This window comes from Mustela lutreola, chromosome 5 (genome assembly GCF_030435805.1).
Source record: "Mustela lutreola isolate mMusLut2 chromosome 5, mMusLut2.pri, whole genome shotgun sequence".
Taxonomy (NCBI): Eukaryota; Metazoa; Chordata; class Mammalia; order Carnivora; family Mustelidae; genus Mustela; species Mustela lutreola.
Window position 1 is genome coordinate 50419595 of NC_081294.1, and position 25767 is coordinate 50445361.

Sequence of the window (25767 nt, forward strand, 5' to 3'; positions counted from 1 at the left end):
TCCTGCATCAGGCTCCTTGCTCAGCAAGGAGGCTTCTCCCTCTGCCTCTGCCTGCTGTTCCCTCTGCCTGACTGATGCTCCTTCTGCTTGTGATTGTGCTCTTTCTCACAAACAAATAAATAAAATCTTTAAAAAAAAATCTTACTATAATTTGTATCTGTGTATTATTTAAGGTACATACTTCCCAAGGGGACTTTTTAAGAATAGAGACCTTGTATTTCATTCACCTGTTGTATCCCCAGGAGCCGAGTACACAGTACCTGGAATATTGCCAGCACTCGATAAATACTTCTTGAACGAATTAATGAGAGTCAGCATTGACATTCCAGCCAGGTCCTGGATGATTCTGAGGCTCTTCTACCAGAGCACTCAGCCAGTTGCCCCCTGAAGCTTATGGTTAAAATTAACCCATTACAGAATTTCTGCTTCTGAATGGTGGGGTAGCTTGATTTATGAAACCCTTCTATTATTTTTTTTTAATTTTTAAAGATTTTATTTATTTAATTGACAGAGAGAGAGAGATCACAAGCAGGCAGAGAGAAGGGGAGAAGCAAGCCCCTCCACTGAGCATAGAGCTCGATGAGGGGCTCCATCCTAGGACCCTGAGACCACGACCTGAGCTGAAGGCAGAGGCCCAACGCACTGAGCCACCCAGATGCCGCGAAACCCTTCTATTAATTTTAATTAAAAATAACTATAAAACCTGGATTAAATTCAAAGACCAGAAAAGAGTCTACTTGACAGCACCTGAGAAGAGCCAAGGCAGCCAGAAGTAATGGCACAAGATTCCAGAGGGAAGGAACTCCTAGAGGAAGGAGCCTGATATTTCGCTCTACTTTGTACCTGAAGGAATTTGCAGTACCCTAAGCTGAGTGGGAGTGACAAGCCAAGAAACTAAGCAGAAGGCAGTGGTCAGAAGCTAAAAAACTAGCTCTCATGGAGTTGGAGAGACAGGAGTGGTGTTCATTGACATAAGGATGAGGGACCCCAGTAAAAACTCCAGGCTCCCAGTGAAGATGGAGGGTGAGAACAAACTGGAAATAGGCTAACCCTCATTTACTCCCTTCTCTGTCCCTGGTTGGATAGGCACGTTCTGTTCCTCCTATCACTGCTACTCAAAAGAACACAAAGTTTTCCCTGGAGAAAGAGGATGCCATCTAGACCATCCAGAATTTTGCATATCCGGAGTCCAGCACTTATTTTCAGCCTTTTTCAGGTCCAAGAAGACCAGGTGAATTCCCCTGCACAGGCCAGGCAGAGCCCAGGGGCAGAGCACAGGGTGAGGAGAAGGATGGTGGATGAGAAGATAAAGTTGACAATGTGAAGGTGTGAACAGAGCTCAATGGCCTGGACTCTCACTGGGAAGACAGAAAGCTGCCCTGTGGGGCCGGCCGCACGCCCGCAGACGAATGCAGAGCCGATGCAAAGAACACGCAAAGCAAATGTCAGCAGAGGAATGACTTCCCTCTTGACCAGTGATGAAACTGGCTGCAAGTTATTAGAATAATGTAATACTACAGCTGGAAGGGCCCTTAAAATTTGTCTAAGCCAAACCTTTAAACTTTTTGCTTTAATGAAGAAAGGCCCTGAGGCCCCGAGTTGGGGAACAGTCCTCCTATATCCACACAGAAAAATGAGATCCTCCGGGAGCATAGGCAGCCGGGCTGCCCTGCCAGCCAGACTCCCTCCCAGTTTCGTGGCCTCATTGAAGCTCAGACTTCAGATGACTCTAGTCAGCAACCCATCAACACTGCAAACAACTTCCATGAGACTATAAATGTCATGTTAGACATCCGGTGATAAATGTCATTTCTCCTCAGCGAACAGAGCCCTGATGGGGGAATACAATGGGATTCCCATGGAATGAGATTCTTTCTCTCCCCCAAGAACACCACAACAATTTCCCATTTACAATGTTGTCCTAATAAATACAAAGGAAGTCATAATTCACCCTTATTATTTACAATAGTTGTGATGTCCTGGCTTTTATAAAACCACGTGGGGCAGGATGTTTTCTATCAAGCAACAGCTGGGCCTTCCGAAAGCATAAAGCCAGTGCTCCCATCCCATCTGTGTTGTTACCTTGAGAGTAGGACTGGAGTTTTAGAATCTGGGAAAAGGGCAGCCAACGAGACTCTCGGCAGGAGGGCCAGGGTCCAGCCCTTGCTTCAGCACTCCTGGGTCTGGATGTTTCAGGCAAATCCCTTGTGTTTTGGAATAATGCAAACTACTTGTGAAGCTGTTTGTGCTAAGAGCTGACAAATCTCCCTTCCTGTCACCCTCACCACCTCCTGAGCTAGGGCCTGAGGAAATGGCAACTCAGAAGGCTTTTGACATGCTTGGGGCCATGGAAGTGGTATGACAGCTGGGACTCAACTTCAGTTACAGGGTGTTTAGTTCTAGAACCAGAATCTTTTGTTGTTGTTGTTGTGTTAGGTTGTGCTTGTTTTGTTTGTTTTTACCAACATCTTGTTGTCTTAGCTTCCTCATCTACATGCAACCCTAGTGTCACCCAACGCTGTCCCCGAGCCCACAGACATCTAAATAACCTTGACTCAACCTTGACATTCCCCTATCTACTACTGCCTGAGACAGGCCATAATGTCTTCCAGTCCTCAAGGGCATGCCTTATCCTGGACATCTCTGACTTTGGATCTGTAAGCACTGTCCCTGTCTGTCCCACATCAACATTCCCAGATGAGAAACTCAGAACCTATGCATCCAAAAAAAAAAATGCTGCTAGGATCCCATGGGTTGAGTGGGTTTAACAGTTTCAGAGGTCACGGGAGGAATTATGGCACAGAGTTCAGCCTCACCCTCACTCCACCCCATCAGATAAACTCCCTCAACTCTTCTCTCTCTTTCCCAAAGGACCCCCAAAACGTCTATCAGTAGTTCTGGTCCTTCCTCTAAATACTTCCCGTTGGCCAGCATTCATGGCCAGGCATATGTACCCAACTATACATCGTCTCATTAATGCCAGGGTTTCTCTATATGGGAATCCCAGACATGTGCTAAGAACACAAATCTTTTTCTATACATTACATGAAAAATGAAAGGGGTAAGAGAAGTCAAAGATGCCCAAGCCTGGTTTTCTGAACCCATAGGACCATGAGGTATTTTCAGTATCTCCTAAAGTTAGATAAATATTGCACATTTATCTGCAGTGAAGGTATATACAATGTCAAGTATCTTTGTCTTGTACTAGAATTCTATCAGCTCTATGTGGTATTCTTGATTTTCTCTGATCAAAACCTCTGATAGACAACTATTTATGTTTCTGATTAAGTAAAAGAACTCATATCAATCCTTTATTAACATTTGTGCATTTGCTCATTCAGTGGAAATTATTGATCAATTTTTCTATGCCAGCCTCAGGTATTAAGTGATAAAATCAGATGAACTGCCTGCCTTCAAGGTGGTGACAGACAGGAAACAAATTAGCATAGTAATGTTCGATAGTTACTTAGGGACTTAGAATTTGGGGATACAAGCCTGAGTAAGCCCTCTGTTCAAATCCAGCCTGAAGATTTCTAATGATTCCTGCACATCTCTCTGCAACAATTTTACCTTAAGACATACTCCAACCAATAATGTGTGCCCAGGTGAGAACTGGCGTAGGTCTTCAATGGGTTATGGACATGAGAATGTTTCCTTGAGGGAAACATGGTGCAACTTCAGCAAATGCTATAGACTGCTCCTTCTGTGTCTAATTTGTATACAACACAGCTTGGATCTTAATTTAGACCTGGGTGCCAAAGTCTTTTCCACAGAAAAGGAAGAGGGTCAAGGGAGATGGATCAGAAAGAGCAAAGTTCCACCAAGTTCTTCGCTCATGCTTTAATCCCCACAGAAGCACAATTAACTAGGCGGCCTCTTCACACTGCTTTCATCACCCTCGCTCAGAGCCTTCTCTGGGCACAATCAAGTGCTTTCAACGCTCAAGTCATGGCTTTTCAGTGAATGTGGCTTGTCCATTTCCATTTCATTCAAGAGAGGAGGGAAAGAGATTGCTCTTTGGCAAGTGGATAAGTAGTGGGGGTGGGAGGCAAAGAAGGAAGACCAGAGAGAATCTGAGATAATTTGTCATACCTTGCATGGGTTGTGCTAAGGCTTAAGATTAATGCAGGTGGAATACAGGCCCATTACAGACACTCAGTGAAGGATGGTGCTACCGTTCCTGCTCCCCCTGGATGAATGTCCAAGTTCAAATCTGCATGTAAGTAACTCTGCGAAGATGTTTAAATATACCGACTGAGCCACTTTCTGAGATTTCATAAACCCATGGACAGTAGAGAACCAGAAGATGTTAAAGACCTAGGAATCCAGTTCCGTGTAGTGACCTAGGGGAGACTGAGTGCCAAAGACGGAAGGTGCTTTTTCTCAGACCACATGGTTAGTTGCAAAAAGTAAGGACTAGAACCCTGACCCTTTGGCCAGTGCCCTTCCTGTCACACCAGCCTGTTTCCATATTCCCTTTTTTACTTCCCTCTTTCATGTTTTTATAGCCTATAGAATCCCCCCTCTTTTTTCTTACTAACCCAAATTTTCAAATAATTTTCCTCTATTCCATGTGTTCCAAGGAGGTAACCCAGTTATTCTGGAAATCACTTCTTTGTTCTTTGAAATCACCCCATTGGTAACCTGAGTAACGCATTTATTTGTGCTGTAGCTCATTACAATTTAAACTGTCTTAGGCAAAACCAAAAAAGAACAATTTGTTCATGGCAAAACTGAAAAGTGTAGGGGTAAATCTCACTCCAGGTATCCTGAGGCTCAGATAATAGCATCAGGACTGAGCATAATTCCTGCATCTCTCTCCTCCTCCACATGGGCTCCTTTCTCAAGATCTCTGCCTTAGGATGCTGTGATGGCTGCCAGCAGCTCCATGTTGAATCTTGTCTTCTTAACAGCACCAGCAGGAAGTGGAGTCTCTCTTTCCCAGCAGGTCCACAGAATTCCCACATGGGAGTCTCACTGGGTCTGATTGGGCACATGCCTTTTGGCCTACTGTGTTCACCTCCTCCTGGACCCCAGAAATAAGTGTCTTCATTAGATGGTTGTGGCACCAGCATAGTGACACTCAATGATTATCATATGACTTGTGGACAATGAGACACGCTGGTGTTAGCGGTGAAATAAGAAATTGATGAGACTTGCTAATGTCAGGTTTTGCAACCATGACACTGCAAGGTTATAGTATGATGTCTCACTGGGAGCTTTCTGAAAACTGTCAGGACCTTATACCAAGAGGCCCAGTTCCATCATCAGCAACCCAAGAGTATTTTCTATGGAAACTGGAGCTTTTCAAGAAGCTAAAGACTCTGAACATCCCACAGCCTGTTGTCTTCTGGTATAGTCTGCTGATAATATACACTTTGGGCTGATCAGAGTCATCTGTAACTTCTGTAAGGGTTCAGTTCAGAGAGCACATTTTTGACAGGCTTTTAAGGACATTTTGCTCATCTCTGAACCAGTCCTGTAGCCACAGGAATGCGATGCCCTGATTGGTCAGGTTTGGGTCACATGACTCTGAGAGGCCCTACATGGCCGCTTGGCAGAGATGATGGTACCGTTGGATTCTTTAACATTTTTTTCTGGAGAGTGCCAGAAAACATGGAGTGTGGCGTGGCCAATCCAGCAGGAAAAACCAGTATGTGTTGCCAGAAAAAGTAGTTGTGGATGTTGGACAGAGAAAAGAAATAGAGATCCACCACAGGCAATGTTCTCCCATCATTTCATATGTATAGACCTTGTTTGTCTAAATCAATTTAAAGCTCCATGAGGTGATGAGCTTACTCAGTATATAATCAATAATCAACACATTCTTTTTTTTTTAAGATTTTAATTTATTTATTAGATAGAGGGAGATCACAAGTAGGCAGAGAGGCAGGCAGAGAGAGAGGAAGGGAAGCAGGTTCCCTGCTGGGCAGAGAGCCCGATGTGGGGCTCGATCCCAGGACTCTGGGATCAAGACCTGAGCCGGAGGCAGAGGCTTAACCCACTGAACCACCCAGGCGCCTTTCAACACATTCTTATTGAATGTTTGAAACCAAACATTTATTGGGTACCCACAGAGAACAAGATGTTACAATGCTTAGGGGATTTGGGAGTATTTTCTATGGAAAATACAGCAAACCTGCAGCAAACCTATCTGGAAAGTCGACCATGTGCCAAGCTTGGTGCTAGTGCTGAGGATGCAAAGTTGAATAACATACAACCCTTGTCATTCATCCAGGGGGAGCAGGAACGGTAGCACCATCCTTCACTGCATGTCTATAATGGGCCTGTATTCCACCTAGCCTTAGTACAACCCATGCAAGGTATGACAAATTATCTCAGTATGATTTTACAAAGACCCAGAGAATGACGTCTAAAACTTGATAGCCAAGCTTGGAGGCTAAATAAAGTGTTAAAAATGTCCAAGTTCAAACTGCTCATATGAGGAGTGGGGAACTCTGGTTGCAAGGTGGCTCCCTTGCTCTGATCACTTAGCTTTGTAAATGTTAAAATAGTGGGGAGCAGGGGGACAGGAAAAGGAAAGTCTTTGCAGAAGCACTTTTAGCAATCTCTCTTCTTTGAAAAATTCTAAAGGCCCTTAAGACCTTATTGTTTGCCACACACAAACACACACACACACACACACATCCCTACCTTAAATTTTTCTTTTGAACACATTGTGCCTTAAACCCTTTTCCCTGTGAAATACAAAGCCGTTCAACCATTAGAGGAGCTCAGTGACAGATAAATACAATGTATTACAATAACCATTTTGGTCATAATTCCTTTTTTTTCCTTTAATGGAGCATACTCTTTGTGGCCGCTGAACACTACTTTGGGTTGATTAGGCTCTTAGTATTTAATAAGTTTCAGTAGGAAATGAGCAGAATTAGTACAGTATTTTGAGTAATGAGCTATTAATGTATTTTTAATGACCAAGATGTTCTGACAAGAAACTTGTTGATTTTTGTCACTGTAACATCGTTGGAAGAAGATTTGCATGCAGACTAGATGGTGTTTTATTATGTGAAGCGGAGTGATATTTTAGTATATTCAGAGCACTCTTTCAGAAGCCACCTTGATTTAGGGAAGCTGTCACAGGAAGAGGATGGGGTGTACAGATGAAAATTCAGCATGAGCTGTAACATTTTTATAGTATTCCAACCATAAAAAATATATTTCCTGAAGAGGATCTCACTTTCTCTCCTTTGCTCCTTGCTTGTTAGTAGCTACTAACCCATTTTACAGATGGGTGACGTGGAAAATCTTGTACTGTGTGTGTGTGCTTTCTCTGAACTAGAAGGATCATTTCTGTCTGGGTCTGACTTTCAGCATAATCACACAGTCAGTTCACTGGGAGTTTTTAGTAGAGGAGGTTATATAACCTCTCTGGGTCTTGGTTTCTTCATCTGCTAACTGGAGATAATAAAGTGCACGTGTTATAGGATGTTACAAGCACGACTGAGAGAGTTTATGTGAAGCATCAGTAGGTCTTCCTCCCCTTTAGTTCCCAGGCCAAGACAATTAACATCCCCTGCCAAAGATACTACTCTTGGTGGAAAGTTGATATATCCCATTTGAGTATCCCACTTGAGTTGTGAACTCCCTGAAGTCAAGGACTCTATCTTACACATTTTCCTTTTGGGTCCCTGTGTTTAGCACAGCATTGAGCACAAAGCAGTTGATCAATATATATCTACCAAAGATTCCCTCCAAGGTGCCATCTAGCACTTACGTGCTATGACAACTTCCAGCAGACTTCTCAAGGTGTTACAGAAGGCAAATTTATACTTAGGATCATCTGTACTTCTGCAGAATCAGGGCCCAAGAAACCCAGGCTTCAAGTTAGGCATGAAATATTTGAAGAGTAATAGTAGGAAGAGTTGACAGAAGAAGAGAAGGAAGAAGTCAAGTATCTATACATTTGTATGGAGTGTTTCATTTTAGATGTCATTTTTGGTGACTAAGAAGATTGGGATATTTAAGGTAGGGAAGAGTAAGGAAAGGAAAGACTATTTATCATCTAATAGAACACTGATGATGTTGATAATGATGATAGTAACCATTTTTGGAGCAATTACTACATTCAGGTGGTATGGCTATCAGTTGACATTCACGACCAATTTTATCAACGCAATGCCAAGAGGCAAGTGCTGCTGCTCCCATTTTACAGATGAAAGAAGTTAAATTTCTCAACTAAGTCAATAATCAATAACTAGTAGAGGCAGAATGTGAACTTAGTTCTGATGACATAAAAATAGCATATTTATCAATTCTCTAGCCCAATCCTCAGCTTCTCTTTTCTTCTAAGGCAAACAATAAATCATAATTTAGCTAGAAAAAAAGCTATTCCTGTATGTTAAGGGAATAAGAAAAACCCTATATTTCATAGGGCAGATTTATTTAACAATATAATAATAACATTTGCCAGGGCCTTACAAGTGCTAAGTATGGCCAGAAATTTTATACAGAGACATTGAAACTCAGAAAACACATGCAAAAAAGAATGTTGTATAGTGTTTTGATCTTATTTTGTACAGAGACATCTACAACTCAGAAAGGAAGGCATAAAAGCCTGTTTCACAGATGAGGAGACTAAAGCTCTTACCACTAAAACAGCCTCCTCGAGTTCCCAGAGGTGATAAACAGTAAAGACATATCTTTGATACAGGTTATATTTTTTCCCTGGACTTCCACTGTGCCAGTATTATACCAGGAAAATCCTCTGTTACATAGAAACAGTGGTTGAGGACAAGCTATGGAAAAGACATAATAAATAATTCAGCTTGCTTTTCAAGTTCTGAGAGTCAGGATGGTTTGTTTTATTTTGTCTTGTTTTTGTTTTTAAGAAAATACTCAAAAGCATCTCTCAAATGTTTGGGATTTGGGTAAGGAATGCTAAAACATGCTTGTTCCCTTGAGAATGTTCTTCTCTGTCTACTAAAATCTCTGTCATTTTAGGCAAAATTTAATCCATATGTTTCTGATTCTCTTCCTTAAACATATCACCATGTTTTGTAGGACCCGTTTGAAGTTTCAACTTTTAGAGTCACTCTGAGCCACTTGTCTATAAAGCAGGAAGTTACATTTCCCGTAAGAGCAAGGACTTGGCCCTCAGAGAAAAGAAGATGTGTTCTAAACCCCAAGGTGCATGTGGTTTCTACTTCTCCACCCCTCTCCTGGAAGCCTCAGCCCAGTAACGATTGTCCACTGTCTAGAATCAGATTTTGTTTCATCTCCCTTTCCTCTGATACTCTGTTCAGAATGCAGTATAGTGTTTTGATCTTATTTTTCTCTCCATAAATTATTTCTAATAGCACTGAAATTAATTGTACATACAAAAGAAATGCTTTTCCTTTCAATTATTTTTGATATGTATTCACAAATTATTACACAGCTGTAATCACAATAGAGATATGATTTTATATCATGTAAATTTCACTAATCATAAATACTATTTTTGTTGCAATTCAGTTTTCATTGTTTCTAATGTCTGCACTATATGCCATTAAGTTGATGTCCTCATAAATCCAGGAGTTTTAAATTCCTTCACACAGTTTGAGATATATGCACAAAGAGTTAATATAGGATTCCAGTTATGGAATGAATAAGTCACAAGGATAAAAGGCACAGCATCAGGAATACCATAGTGAATGGTATTGTCATAGAGTTGTATGGTGACAGATGGGAGCCACACTTGTGGTGAGCACAGACATATAGAGAATAGAATCACTATGTTGTACACCTGAAATGAATATGACATTGTGTGTCAACTGTACTCAGATTAAAAAAAAAATCTAAGAACCAAGGAAAAAAGTTAATACATTCAGAATTCCATTTCCAGTATGGCAAATTAAACTTCTAGCACACTGACTATCTTGCAAATGACAATTCTAAACTCTGGAGAACACAGTAAAAGCAACTATCAGTAGGGGAAACAAAAGCAGGCATATTTTGGAGGAAGATCAAACCTTGGAAGAATGGGCCAGCACAAAGAGAGTTTCCATTGACAGCCTTAGGTGAGACCACAGTAGTGGTGTACTGAGAAGCAGCTAAAATTCCACCATCTTTTTAGTCTGAAAAACTACAGGACAGAGACTAGGCAAGAACAACTGGTCAACAGTGAAGAAAGAAAAGATAGAAAATAAAGGGCCAGGGAAGGGCTGCCCCCAAATTCTGTACCCAGGTATCTGGCTAACCCCTGCCTGTGCATCAAAGAAGCAGATACCTAACATCTTGTGGCTAAAACTGAACCCAAGATCATAGGCAAGAATTTGCCATTTGAGTTTAACCAAGTTAATTGACACCTGAAGCAGAAATATCTACACCCAAGGAACATAACAGAATCCAGAGTCTTCACAATGTAGCATTTACAATATCCAGGATATAATTCAAAATTATGTAACAAATGAAAAACAAGGAAAAACATATTTTGAATCAAAAAAGCAATGCCACTTATGGTTTGTCTCCCTCCCAATCCCATCTTGTTTCATTTATTCTTCTTCTACCCACTTAAGCCTCCATGTTGTATCACCACTTCCTCATATCAGGGAGATCATATGATAGTTGTCTTTCTCTGCTTGACTTATTTCGCTAAGCTCTTAATCTCACAAAACAAACTGAGGGTTGCCGGGGGGAGGGGGTTTGGGAGAGGGGGTTGGGATTATGGACATTGGGGAGGGTATGTGATTTGGTGAGTGCTGTGAAGTGTGTAAACCTGGTGATTCACAGACCTGTACCCCTGGGGATAAAAATATATGTTTATAAAAATTAAAAAAAAAAAATAAAAAAAATTTAAAAAAATAAAAAAAATAAAAAAAAAAAAAAAAAAAAAAAAAAAAAAAAAAAAAAAAAGCAATGCCAGAGGTGAGTAGGTGCATTTCAAAGTGATGAAGGGTCAAGCCATCAAGAAGACATGATAATTTTAAATATATAAATGTTTATTTAGAAACTTCAAAATAGAGGTGTCTGGGTGGCTCAGTTCATTAAGGATCTGCCTTTGGCTATGATCCTGGAGTCTCAGGATGGAGCCCAATGTCAGGCTTCCTGCTCAATGGGGAGTCTTCTTCTCCCCCTCCCTCTGTACCTACTCCTGCTCCTTCTCTCTTTCAGTCTCTCTCTCTCTTTCTCAAATGAATAAATAAAATCTTTTTTTAAAAAACACTTCAAAGTACATGAAACAAAAATCGACAGAAAACTCTACCTTCTCACTAACGAATAGAGCTAATCAGGTGCTATAGGGAGACCCCCACCCCAATATCACTACCTTAAACATAAGTCTCTGTGTCGCTCCAGTATCCCTAGGGGATATCCTAGGGGAGGAGTGCCTTTATCCCCAGGGTGCTTGAAGACTCATCACATCCTTTCTCTATGAAGAAATGGGAAGGGAGAACACCCCTTCCCTTTAAGAGCATAACGAGAAGTTGCACACATTTCTGCTCACATCTCATTGGTCAGAATTTAGTTACATGGCCACTCTCAGCTACAAAGAAGATGGAAAATAAAATCTTTATTCTCTGTAGCCAAATGCCCAACTATAACTCAGGGGTTCTAATACTGCAGAGGCAGAGACATGAATATCAAGATACGATAGGAAATCTCTCACATACACACACCCATTTTCATGATGTCTTTCCTTGTAGCAGGAAGGAAACTACCATACAAAAGGTTGCAGTGTCATAGATTGTAGATCTTAAAGCCCAAGAGACTTTTGGGGATCCCCTGACAAGGATCCCACTTGGGTTTGGAAGGCAGAACTGCATTTTATAGGCCTCCTCAAAGCCCTTGGGAGGCCATGGCTTGCTTGCTCCTCTTTCCTCCTCAGTGCCTAAAAGAGTACCTGCTATATAATAGAGGCTCAATAAAATTTGTGGAATAAGTGTATACATGTTTTCCACTTTATTTCCTCATTGTTTGGGAATTTCTGGGTCTTTTCCACTAAAAACATGAGTTAGAAGTCATTTGGGGCCCAATTTGACAAGGAATGTTAGGAATTTGCTAAAGCAATTTAAGGAAGATCTTTAGACCTTTAGATCTTCCTTTTGCTCTTCTAGAGCAAAAGGGAAGCATCTCAATCGCCCAGTTGGAAGGGCCTTCGGGTAAACTCTGAGCAGGCTTGGCTTTCCTTCACAAGTGTCTGTGGTGTGATTTTAGGCCCTCTCACCCAGAAGTGTCTCCCTCACGGACATGTGCAGAGGCCTGAAATTCTGCCACTCGTTATTTCTTTGGGTTAATTGGAGCCCCCTCGTAGTAAATACACTATTTGAGAGGATGTTGTGACTCATTAGACCATTGCTCACTAACAACACCTTTCTAGAAGGCAATTCCATCAGACTCTAGCAAAGAGGAACAATGACAAGCCACTTTTTTTTTTTTTTAAACCATGGAGATAAGCCCAGATCATAAGGAGCTGCCAGAAGAGCAGACCAGAGTGAGGGAAGAAGGCAAACACAGCAGTGCAGCCAAGAGGCAGCCGAAGGACCCTGGCCCAAGGGTGCTGGGGCATGGGGACAAGCACCCGGGGCTCACAGCTAGCACTCCTCTAACTTCCCAGATGGTAGCAGGTGCTAGAGCAATGTTTGTTGAAGAGGTCAGTGGGGTGTGATATTTATTTAATTAACTTATTTAATGAACACTTAACCTCACGCTTACTATATGCCAGGCACCGTTCTAAGTGCTTAACAAATATTGACTTGAATTTAACCAGCCCAACGGCCTTGTCAGAAAAGCTTGTCAGAGTTTGAAAGCCAGCTCCACCAGTTTCTGGCTGTGTGACCTTGGGCCGGTGACTCATGCCTTCTGAGGCTCATTTTTAATCCTCAGTAAAAGGAATACCACGGTGAAGGCACCTCAGAGTCTTATGAAGAACTATTAAGCTAAGAGCCATAAAGGCACGTTATAAACTGTGAAATGTTCGGCAAATCATGACTAATATTGTAAGTAAGCCTAGAACTGGCTGAGGCTCTGGAACCAACAATGACCGCAAAGAATCTGTCTTGTGACATCCGTGACTGCGGCTATCTCTTACAGACCTAGTAGACTCTGGAACTAGGTGACTTTGTTCAAGTCCCCACTCCCAATGTATTCAGGCAAGCTGCTTTATCTCTCAGTGTTTCCATGCTCACTTCATAAAGCTAAAGCCAATAATAGCACCTACTTCATAGAGTTGCTGTGAAAACTTTAAAAAGATGATGAAAATAAGGCCCTTAGGATAATGACCTAGAGTAAATGCCTCGTAAGTGGTACACCTCTGCTCCTTTAAGCCTCAAATTACCCAGTAGATAAGACTGTTGTTATTGTGCTTATTTCCCAGAGGAGGAAGTAGAGGGACAGGGAGGATGGAGGGTTTGCCCCATAGCCACATACCCAGGGAATGATGAAGCTGGGGTTCCTGCACGGCTCCTTCTGACGTGGGTACTTTGTGCTTGCCTCAAGCAAATGTTCTCACTGTCCACGATGACACATCAGAAATGCCCAAGGGCATTCTTGAGCAAAAGGGAAAAGAATTAGATTGCAACAACGTGGATGGAGCCAGAGACTACCGAAGTAAGTCTGTCAGAGAAAGACAAATACCATGTGATTTCACTCGTATGGGGAATTTAAGAAACAAAACACATAAGCATAGGGAAGGAAAAAAGGGAGAGGCAAACCATGAAACAAACTCTTAACTCCAGAGAACAAACAGATGGCTACCAGAGGGGAGGAGGGGAGAGGGATAGGAGAAATGGGCGGTGGGATGGAGAAGAGCACCTGTAACCAGCACCAGGTGATGTACGGAATTGCTGAATCACTGAGTTGTACACCTGAAACTATTATTACACTGTATGTTGAATAACTAGAGTTTAAATTTTAAAAACTTGGAAGGAAAAAAAGAAACAAGAATTAGAAAGCTAGAAAAGAAAGAGAGGTGACAAGTACCCGAATTACCCTTATATGCTAAGTTATTGCAACACAAGTGCTGGGAACTGGGAGAGGCTCCCGGAAGCCACCTGCTCCCACCTCCTGCCCAGGGTGGCCATGGCTCAGCCTGACGGATTATGAACCAAAGTCATCTCCTCTCTGTCCTGGACTATGACCCAACCCTTGCAATTAGATACGATGGAATTCCAGCCTGTGGGGTGTGAACAGAAGGGATGTGTCCTTCCAGGCATGGGCTACAGTCACCTCTCCCCCTTCCAACTACTTGATGCCATGGAGCATGGTGACCTAAAAAGCTACATATTGAAGACGATGAAACCCCAAGATGAAAAGGACCCAAGTCTCTGAACCACTATCTAGAAAAGAGCTGCCTTTCCATCAGAAACACCCAGCTGAGACATTACATAAGCAAAAATAACTCTTTCATGATTGAGCCATTATATAGTTTGGGTCTGCCTGGCACAGCAGTTAGCATAACCTGAGCAATGCAGGGAGGAAGAGGGAGGGTTTTCTAGCATCCCTGACTATTGGACATCTGCCTCTGCTTAAATCCTTCCCATGGTAGGGAATCCATTTCCTCCTGAAGTATTCATTCCCTCTTCATCTGTCCAGGTGACAAGTGTTTATTGAGTCCCTACTATATGCCAGGCCCCCTGCTAGGATGAACAAGGCATAAAGATCTCTGCCCGCGTGAAGCTATCGTCCAGACTGGTAGACAGAAAAATGAACAAGTGAGCAGGCACTGAGTGTGATATTTACTGTGATAAGAAACTTGCTGGGAATGAGTAGAATAACGAGGCAGAGGATCAAATTTAGATAAGGGCCAGGGGAGTCCATTCATGGAAGCCTTCTCCTAGGAGGTGACAAGACACAACAATCAGCAGACATCCCTAAAAAAGAAAAGATTGTTGGGTCTATTGTTGTTTTGCTTATATGAACAGGAAAATGTGTCTTCTTTAGTTCTACCTCTGGTCCTAATTATATAGTCTAGGGTCCCAGAGAAGTCCATTTCTTCCCACTTCCAAATGACAGCTTCTCCGACACCCAGACAGCTGTCCTATCTCTCGGGCCCCCTAGAGTCCCTCCTTGCTGACTCCCACAAGCAGCCCCCACAGGGTTTGGAGGTACCCAAAGATACCTGCTGAAGGTATTAAAAAGGCAAGCAGCTGGCAGCAAGGATCCATGTAACAAGGGGGTCCCAGAGACTACGCGGACCTCCCAGCATCTCGAGAATAATTGGTCCCACTCCCGCGCTCTTGCTTCGTTTCCCCGGGGCTGCTTGCTAACTGCTGGCTCCCGTCAGGCGGTGATTCTCTGACATGGCAAGGGAACAGGCAGGGTTAGAGCCTTCCAGAGCTCCCGCTGGAAGCCTTCTCTCTCTAAAAACAATTTTTTCAGTGTTAAAACCACGTCCCTCCCCCAGGATTTGAACACCAGACCAAACCCCGCCATCCCCCATACCGGACTGAAACCACAGGCATTTGGCTGGAGAGCCACACAGGCAGCAGGAGGAGCTGCTCAGAGAGTCTTGCTCCTCCGGATTCCTGCTGAGCTCCACTCAGGAGGCAGAGAGGCCTTGTCCTGCAAAGGCCCAGCCTTCCCCTCAGGATTAACTAGGACAGCACCTCCAGGGCAACAAAATCTACCCTGCCCCCTGGGGAGCTCGCAGGAGGCAGATGTTGATACCAAGTTCCTGGGGCCTCCTAGTGAGTAGACGCCTGGCCCCCGCACCACCAAGGGTCTCCAGCTGCTCCAGGGGCTCCTGGACAGTCAGGGAGATGGAGGCCCTAGACCCGGGCGCCGTGTGGAGGACTGTTTGCCTTGCCTGGTTGGGGGATTAAAAAACGACTGCTCCTCCTTGCTTTCTCACACTTTCCACTGAGGTTACTTGGGGCAAGACTGAGTCAAGGCTTCCAGAGGGTGTGACAACATCAGGGAAGCAAGCAGTGGTGCTCGGGGCACAGAACACGCGCTGCCTGGCCCCTCTGCGGCAGGGAGGGCATCGCAGAGTCACAGCCTTCTGCGGCCTTTATGGCACTTCTTGGGATCTTCTCCACTCAGCCTGACCTGTAGATACGGGGCTTTGGACACGCCCTTGGTTCTCTTCCTCCCCTGTGCACACTGGTGCGGGGAAAGGCTTGCTCTTCAGGTCGTGCAAGTTCAAGGTCAACCCTGAGAGTGAACCCTCCTCAATGTGCAGCCCCCCAGGCGCCTCATTCACAGCCCCTACTCCAGGCCCTGGACTGGCCACCCAGATTTTACTTCCACGCAGTTCTCTGAGGAAACACTTTATTTCTTTGATCTCTCTCATCCTGTATCTGGTGGAAAGAGCGATGGTGGGCTGCATAGTCCTGTGTCATCCAGCTAGGAGGGGGAGGGCTTTTCTTTATTTGGGTTTTGGCTAGACAGTCCTTCAATTGTGTTGTTGTTGTTGTTGCCAATGCTTAAAATTCAGAAGAGTTCAAACGAAAACAACTCACATTTCTAGTATCTCCTGAAAACACAAAAGATATGACCCCTCAAGCTGGAGCAGAGTCATAGCTGCCCTTTTATGGCCTTTGGACATGACCTGCATTCTCCAGCCCCCTGCAGCCCCTCGCATGCCAACTCACCGTTTATATGATCCTCTTAGCCTCCATAGGCATCTGAGGTTGCAATCTTTGGTCTAAAGGCAGGTTATGTCCAGACACAGGGTAGCTTGTCTCTAATGGTGTGATTTCTGGCACCAGTGACTGGCCAGGTTGGGAGACTAGAGGAGGGGGAGGGGAGATGGGGGAGATTTCCTGCTGTCCTTGAAAGTAGGCCATGGCAGCAGGCCCCCAGTCCACCAGCCAGGGCACGGAAAGGATCGGAGCCTGCCGTTTGGGGGAAGAAACATATCGTGCAACAGCATCAGGAGAGTGGCTGGCACCAAGGGGCTCACCTGGAGATGAAATCAGCAAGCACCGACCAAGGGCCAGGAGGCCTGTCTGGCTACCCCCTGCTTTGGCCCCTGACTTCTGTGTGATGTTGAATACAGCTCCTCCTGGAGCTTCCCATTCCTGGGCTTTTACCAAGCAGAGCTGGCCTGGATTATCTGGAAGCTTCCTTCCAGCTCTAGCTCTCTTGAATTTAATGCTTACTCCTCTTCCATGGAATGAGTCTAGTTAAAAAAAAAAAAAAAAAAAAAGAATCTCCGGGCATTGTTCAGGCCAGCTTAGAAGAGCAATTGAGTGGAGATCAGAAACCACATTTCACTGATAGCATGGAATTTTGCAACTTTTGCAGCGCTCTACTTATCCTTTCATAATTTCTCTGATTCTGCTGAAAGGAACTCAAACAATGGCGTGACTCAACAGCCTCTTGCCTTAACAATCGCTTGTCTGCTTGCAAATCTACTAGGTGTGAAATCTAGTTTGCTGAAGACTGGTTCTCTACCCGGAAGGTGGCCGAGGAGAGGAAAGCTCCCTGTCCCATGCTGGGGCGAAGATCCAAGTGGAACTGAATGCGACAGGCAGGCATTGACAGGCATCCAGGCAGCACTCCGTGCAGGGTGAGCTGCGGGAGGAAACCAGGAAAGACAACCAGGGTCAAGCCCTATCCTCGTCCTCAAGGAGAATACCGTAGGGCAGAAGGGTTGACACAAGGCCCACAGAATGCAAGTGCACGACAGTAGATAAAAGTCTCCCGGGGTTATCAAGTGCTGGGAGGAGTCCCGAAAGGAAGACATTACATAGGCCTAAGGAAGGGAAACTGAGGAAAGGATGTAGAGACGAGGACGAGCAGGAGGGAACCCAGACTTCATCCACCAAGCAGGAAAGCTTCCTCCGGCCTGCTGTTGCCCTAGGCATGGGGATGTAGGGCCTAACAAGCCACGCAGGAATCCTGTTTTCATGGCTCTTACTTCCTAGTGGGGGACAGAGACAAATACATAAGATAATGTCAGATATTGTTAGAGCTATGAAGGATAGTAAATGAAGTGATTATCATAGACAGTGACCTCTCAGAGGGGGCGCCGTGTCGTGATCTGGGGAAGAGCATCCTAAGTCATCTGCAGATGTTGTACACTGCCCGAAATCCCTGGGGGGAGGGCAAAAATAGGCACCCGCATGAGAAGTGGTAGAGACCCTAGATAGCTAACACCATAAGCATCCTGGGGCTAACAGGTTTATCCCGACCCAAGAATCCTACCTCCAAAATGGGTTTAGCCACCAAATCAGGGGCAACGTGACTTGGTCGCCTACAGAGAAAAGACAAGCACCCTCTTGCAGAATGTTGTCCCTCCCCCACATTCTCTGACATTTCCCAGGCTTCTTCCATTGTCCCCCATTGTCTGCTTGAGTGATTAATGTGGAGGAGGGAGCAGAGTGTGGTGGAGCCCAGTGGGGGATGGGTTGTCCCATTCCAGGCCTGCTGGTCCCCAGACGAAGGGCAGGAGCATAACTCCAATTTGCTCTTTCTAATTCCGAGACAAGCCTCCTAAAGGCCAGGCTGGATGGACGTGAGAGCATCAGGAATGTGAGTCAATCACCCCTGTTGTGTAAGGTAGCTTTTTCACAGCCACTTTTGCTTATGTTTTTATTTTCACAGTGTTTTTAAAAGATGACTAGAGAGGAAAATAAGGTTTTATTTCATTCAACAGGTTCATATCGAGCACCTCCCCTGTGTCCACTACACTGGTCTTCCCCATGGACCAAGCAAAGACACGATGGAATAAAACCCCCAGGTGCCTTTGAAGAACTGCAGCTCCGGGGGGGAGCTGGTGTGGGTTCACGTGAGACCCCACAAAGGACAAGCTGCAGAGGAACGCTGAGGCCAGACCCTCAGGGGCCTTGAATACCAGGCCAAGGAATTTGAACCTTGGGAGAGCCATGGGAGACTCTGAAAACGGGACAGTGTCCCTGTGAGATCTGTGCTGGGGGACAGGCAGGGCACAGACATTTCTCCAGGAGAAGAGTGAACAGCCCCAGGATGTGACCCTCTTATTCAACACCTGGAGGGCTACGTGGTCAATCACCTGCCACAGAGCGGACCTCCTCCCCACCCGATTTCTTGGCCGCTGTTTGAAGCAGCTCAGCACGAGGGGCCCAGGGGCGGGAGCCAGGACTCCTTAGGGAAACAAGCACAGTCCAGCAGTTGCTACACTGCTCAAGACAGATTCTTGCTCCTACAGGGTCACAGTGCCTTCCCTCTGAAGGGAGTGGGAGCTGAAGCTGCCTCAGTGTGGCTTAGAAAACAGATCCAGCCCTGGCAGCACTTAAGAACATTTTGGAAACTTCGAACCAGGTTTGGTTTTGTTCTGTTTCCAGGCCCTTAGAGTAAGCAGCAGAAATCACGGCTGCGAGCTGATGGCCCTCATGGCTCCCCAGCTCCCACAAGCTGCCAAGGACCTTTCCTGGCCCACAGCCACCACCCCCCCATGGTGGTCATCTACCTACCCCAGAGGGACCAGCGTTCACCAGGTCAGGTCCGGGAGGAGGTGCAGGGTGACCGGAGGCTGGGAACAGACAGGGCCGCGTTCATACCTGGGACGGACTGGCCAGTTCCACAGAGGGGATGCCAAGTTAAATACCTGTTTCCTGTCATTCAATGGTCAGAACAGCCAAATGAAGTAGGGACAATTCTTTTCTTTGCTTCTCAAACTGAGGCACAGAAAGCCACTTGCCCAGTCACTCAGCTCAAATTTGGCAGAACCTAGATTCAAACCTGATTCAGATTCCAAAGCTGAGGCTCTTGCCCACCCCTCAACCCCCACCTCTAGTTTCTTTCTAAGCATTTCCCTTGGGCAACTGCTCTTTCCTCTGCCTGCCGAAAAGCCATTGCCTTGCACTGACATTTTCTCAGCTAAACACCCAGCTCTTCCCATGCGTGGCTTCTGTTTCAGGAAAATCTCACCTTTGCCATGAATTAACTCTATGACCATGGGAAGAGTCCCTTCATCTGTCTGGGCTTCAGTTTGCTCATCAGTAAAATGGGGATGTCTTGCCTATTTTACAGAGTCAATGAGGGGATTAAATCGTAAGTTCTTGGGCCCCTAACCCCTCAGTAACTGGTGATGGCCATGTAAGCAGAAGCTCTTACGATGATGCAAAAATGACTTCCCTAGTCAGAGGCTCAAGCCCTGCCTTGCTGGACAGTAAGAACCCAGGAGGTCTCCACAAATAGACTCAAGCAACAGGTGTCTGTACTGGGAGCAGCTCTGTACCAGCCAACTCCACTGACAAAACTTGCTCTTGGCTCTTCCCACAGAGAGAGGTCACATTCCATGGCCCAGCGGCCCGGCACAAGGAAACAGCCCTGCCCAGCCACATTGGATGTTGAACATTCAAGGGGCTCTGTTTGTTTATAAAGGTGTCCAAGCGTCCAAGTTCTCTTGCTTGTGGCCAAGGCAAGAAGATAGGGGAAGCAGGGGAGGGGGTCCCAGGGAAGCATGGAGACTCTCTTTGTTCTCAGCTGTTCAACAGAAGCTCTTCCTCCCCAGGGCTGAGGCCAGTAGCTTTCCCCACAGGCTGGCTGTGCTGCTGCATTCACAGATCAGTCTTGGGTCTGACCGAAAAGGAGCCTGGAAGCAACATTCCAGGGCTCTTGTCACATCTGCTCTGGTAGTTCCTAGAATCGTTGTAACCAAGTATTGCAAACTGGGTGGCTTAGAGCAACAGGAACTTTCTGTTGCTCTGGATTCTCAAAGTCCAAAAGCAAGGTGGTGGCAAGGCCACATTCCCTCTGAAACTGAAAGGAGAAAGGTCCTCCCTGGCCTCTTTCAGCTTCTCAAAGCCCCAGGCATCCCTTAGCTCATGGCCTCATACCTTCAAACTCCACCTCTTCCTCACCTGTGTCTTCACTTTGTCTTCTATCCATGAGCGTCTGTGTCCCAATTCCCCCTTCTTATAAGGACACAAGTCATTTTGGATTAGGGCTCCCCTAAGGACCTCATTTTGACTTGGTCATTTCTATAAAGGCCCTATTTTGAAATAAGGTCACATTCTGGGGTACTGGGCATTAATATCTTTTGCAAGGACACAGTTCAACCATAATGCCTGCCCTCCTCATTCTGTGTACCCAGTAGGGTGGGGGGAAAAATGGCTCAAAAGATTCAGTTTTGAGCCTCACTTCTGTGCATAATTGGCTTCTTGGTCTTTTACCAGTGATTTTGAACGTGGTTCCTCGTCTTGCAGACTTGGGGAAAAGACTACATGAGATCATAGAAATCACTAACTTTGAGACTGAACTGACCTTTGAGATCATTAAATGTTTCCCAAAATGCTCACAAAAGTACTGATCCTACAGTTATCTTAGGATAACAATGGGAAATGGTGCTATGTGTCCCTCTCAGAGATTCTCAATTGGCAAAGACCCTGAAAAGTCCTGCCGTTTTAAAAAAGCGGGGGAGGGTTTGTCCCAGCATCTCCCAAACTCATTTCATCATTATCTGGGTAATCCCTGGTAACATACTCTTGATCACCCATCCACACTTGGGAAATGCTCAGTAACCCTTCTAGTTCATTTGAAAACCAGAACTTAGACTTTGATCAGCTCTGACATAAACTACCTATTCCCAAATTTTCATCTCGGGCTCAGCTTTGAGGAGAACCCAAAGTGGGACAAAGATCTCTTTGTTTACCAGAATAAAAACAGCTTTATTTCTATTTAAAAACTTTTTAAAATTTATTTTTAATACTGTGTACTCATTGGTAAATTTTCCATCAATGCAGGAAAGAATAATGAAGATAAGTCAAACTTACTTTAAACCCTCCCACCCCAAAATAACCAGGCCATAGAGATCTTCATCACTTCTCCTTCCTGTTGATTGCATGCAGAGGTAAGGAGACTCAGGAACTGGGAAAGGAGCGGGATCTGGAACCAGTGAATTCAGAAGCACATCCTAATGTTTGTTCTTGCTCAAAATTTATGCAAGTCCCTTAGCCTCCTTGTGCCTGAGCTTCCCCTAGCCTCTTTAGGGAAAAACTTGTCCATGGCAGAGCCCAAAGATCAGTCATTTTAACAGCTATCATTTATTGGGTGCCTAATAGGTGCATACAATATTATATTACATGTTATTGCATCCAGGAAATTAGCTTAATCTTCATATCTGCCCAAGGAGTCAATGAGACCACTGAAGCTTTGCGAGTAACTTGCTTAAGGTCTTATAGGTACTAACAATAGGGTTAGAGTGTGAACCCTGGAATGCTCTGCATAGCCGTGACTCTATGACTTTGTGTACTACATTTTGTAGACATTAATCATGTTTTCTGAGGTCTCAGCTCCAGTTAAATGCCCTTGCTGTGTTTGGGATGGTTGCTGTGTTTGCATGGTTGAGATGTGCCACAGAGGTGGTAGCAATTCCTTCAAGAGCTTGGTATGACAACAGCAAGTGCAGTGGTCCCCATCAGTACAGCTCTATAGAATGTTACATCTGTTGCTCCTGGTAGCTTAGCCTCGAGCCTGGCTCTCCATTCCTCCTACAAGTTCTCAGACCTCCTTGTATCCTTTTGATAAAACAACTTCTCTGCCCAACAAGCCAGAGTCAGCTTCTGTTGCCTGCTACCAGAAACCCTGACTTATAGGCGTCATATCATTGTAAGAGATGCCTCTCAATACACAAAATTCTCTAATGACTTTCTGTATCTGCAAAGTAATGAACAAAGCTAGTCAATTTCTGGCATATATGATCAGAGTAAACAAAATGAATTCATTTTGATCCCAACGGGAACTTTTGGCCAAAGTTGTCTAAGCTGGTTTAAGCCAATCAACCCTATTCCTCGATGATGGTTAAGTCTCCAGTTCACATTGTATTTTGTGCCTGGATTCTGGGTATCAGAAGCCAACAGGATACTAGATTTGTCTGCATGAGTCTTCTGAAATAAGTTTAATTGAAATCATGCTTGTCCTTTAATCTAGCAACCCTCAAACTTTATGTTCTCAAAAAGTTAGAGATTAGAGCAATGCTTCTTCACACCCTCAAAAATACTGAGGACCCAGGGTGCTTGGGTGGTACAGTCAGCTGAGTATCTGACTCTTGATTTTGGCTCGGGTCCTGATCTCAGGGTCTTGGGATCAAGCCCTGCTTCAGGTTCTGGGCTTAGCAGAGTCTACTTAAGATTCTCTCTCCCTCTGCCTCTCCCCCTGTTCTCCCTCTCTCTCTGAAATAAGTAAATAAATCTTAAAAAAAAAAAAAAAAAAGACAATGAGGACCCAAACAGCTTTGTCTGTGTAGGTTATGTATATCCACAGCTATTGTATTCTAAATGAAATCTAAAAAAAAAATTTAATTGTTTATTTATAAATTCATTTTCAAAAATAACAAAAACATTACATGTTAACATAAGTAACACATTTTTTAAAATAGCTGTATTTTCCAAGCAACAACAAAACAGTCAGCAAGAAGAGTGACATTGTTTGACATTTCTGCAAATCTCTTTAATTGTCTGGCCTAATAGATGACAGCTGGATTCTCCTATTTCTCTCTGCTTTTGTCTGCTGCATGTCACATGTCATGCAGCTCCTAGAAAACCACACTCTACACTTATGAGAGAATGAGAATGGAAGAGAAAGTATCATTTTAGCAATATCATGAAAATAGTTTTGACCTCACAAATCTCTTGAAAATATCTCAGAAGTCTCAAGGGGTACCCAGCCTGCAGTTTGAGAACCACTGCTCTAACCACTAAACTGTTTCCTACCTCACATCCCTAGCTTTCCAATCCAGGCTGCAACTGATTCACATGATGGGTCAATTTTATATCCTAATTGTCAGGCTAACAATGTGGTCCCATCTTTTAGCATTATTTCTATTCACTGTTCCATAATCTTTCTGCCTTGAGGTATAACATTATTGAAGGCTCTGCTCAAGAAGTCGGGAAGACTGCTTCTGCCACTGTCTGGCTCTGTGACCTTGGAAAGGTCAGTTGTCCCCTCTGCGCCTTAGTTCTACACTTGCCAAAGAGATACTTGTTGACTTCATAAGACTGCTTAAAAATCAAATCGGGTAATAAGCATGAAAATGCTTTGAACGCTTCCGTGTAATAGAATACTATACAATTTTTTTAATGAATGTATTATTTAGAACGTTTTGGATTGTCAGTAAAATGACTCAAATAAGCTTGCATTATTGACTCATTTAACTGAAAAGTCGTGATGTGGCATGAGCCTCTGTGGTTTAATCCAGGGGTTCCTAATGGAGTCTGGGTTCTGACTGGTGTTTTCTGCCATGCTCTCAACTGTGTTTTGCACAGCTTCCATGTCAGCTACCATCCCTCCTGGTAGTAATAATGACCACAGGACTTCTAGTCCCACCTTCTTATAGTATACCCCCTGAGGTAAAAGAAAACATCAGTTCCAGAAGCTTCCATGAGAGGGAGAAGCTTTCTATCTCATAAGTCCCCAGCAAATGTCTCCTGTTGGGTCAAGTGCTCAGCTCTGAACCAATTGCTGAGGTCTGGGTGATAAGATAAACTGATTGGTACAATCTAATCAATGTCCATTCTGGAGTTTGTGACTCACCTAAACCACTTGGCTTGGAAATTCTACATTCTTTTAAGAATGAGAAAGTAGGAATGGTTGTTTGAAAGGCAATCGATGAATGTACAACACAACATCACAGATCTGTATTTATTGACCAAGGAAGATGATCACTATACTATATTTACCGTATATACCATACACTATGCTATATTTATCATATATTTTATACAGTTAAAAATTAGATTAAGGAAGACTGTATCTACTAAGATCCCCATCTTACAAAATAGATATGGGCATGTGTGTGTGTGTGTGTGTGTGTGTGTGTGTAAAAAATACATGTTTGTACAAATTACATATGTCGGGGATGTATATATATGCTTAGTGGTAATGACTGCAGGATGGCATTATGGGTGACCAAACACTTCTGTTTGTTAGTTTGTTTTTTGTTATCTGGTTTTTATATAATAGAAAGTAAAATTTCAGTACAGGAACAAGTCTAATATCCTATAAAGATGTGAAGCATGACCACCGACCATCCCATTCTCCACTCCTGTAAGTCTTTCATCCTGGAACTTCAGGCTGACCTCAGCTACTGTGAGGGATGTCACCTAATGGAACCCCAGGCAAAGGGCTGAACCAGCCTCAAGAAACCTCTCCCAGCTATGTACATTTTGCTTCAACACCCCTAAATAATCACAAAACCAGGATCTCTTGCTTGGAATAGAAAGCAGTCTATTTTCATTCATAAGCAATTCTAATTTTCACTGGATCACTCCCCTCTCCTCCCCCTCTCCCCAAATTCTCCATCAGCTCCCATGACCTCATCATGATATTTAGAATAATAGTCTTTTCCCACAGGTCATCAGCTTCTAAAATAAATATATTTCCATCAACGGAAGCTGCAGAGTCACCGAAATTATTATACCTCGGTTCAGAGTCACAAGCTCATTAGAGACTGATTATTGTGCTTTTCCAAAAAGAATGGCAGTGGACGAACCTGAGGATTCTTTTTTACTTAACTAGGAAAAGGGATGCATAGGCAGATTAACATCTAAAGATGTTATGAAGAAGTAATGAGATAGCCAATAAGTAAGAAAATGAGGGAACAGCAAGAAAAGCCCCACTAACGTCTTGGTAAGCATTTCACTGGCCTCTGAATTGCCCTGGAAGACACCAACAGCAGTGAGGCAGCTTAGTCAGAGGAAGAAAATTCAAGAATGGAAGTCAGAAATTTTAGAGCCCGCGTAGTACCTTACTCCACCTCTCTGAGCTTCTCTGGGCCTTTGAGTTTGGGTAAAATCAGAGATGACAAATGACTGACATCCCTCCACCATGCCCTTTTTCCTCTTCCTGGCAGCCATTACTAATCCATCCCAGAATCTTCTCCCAGTGAGCCAGCACCCTGTTCCA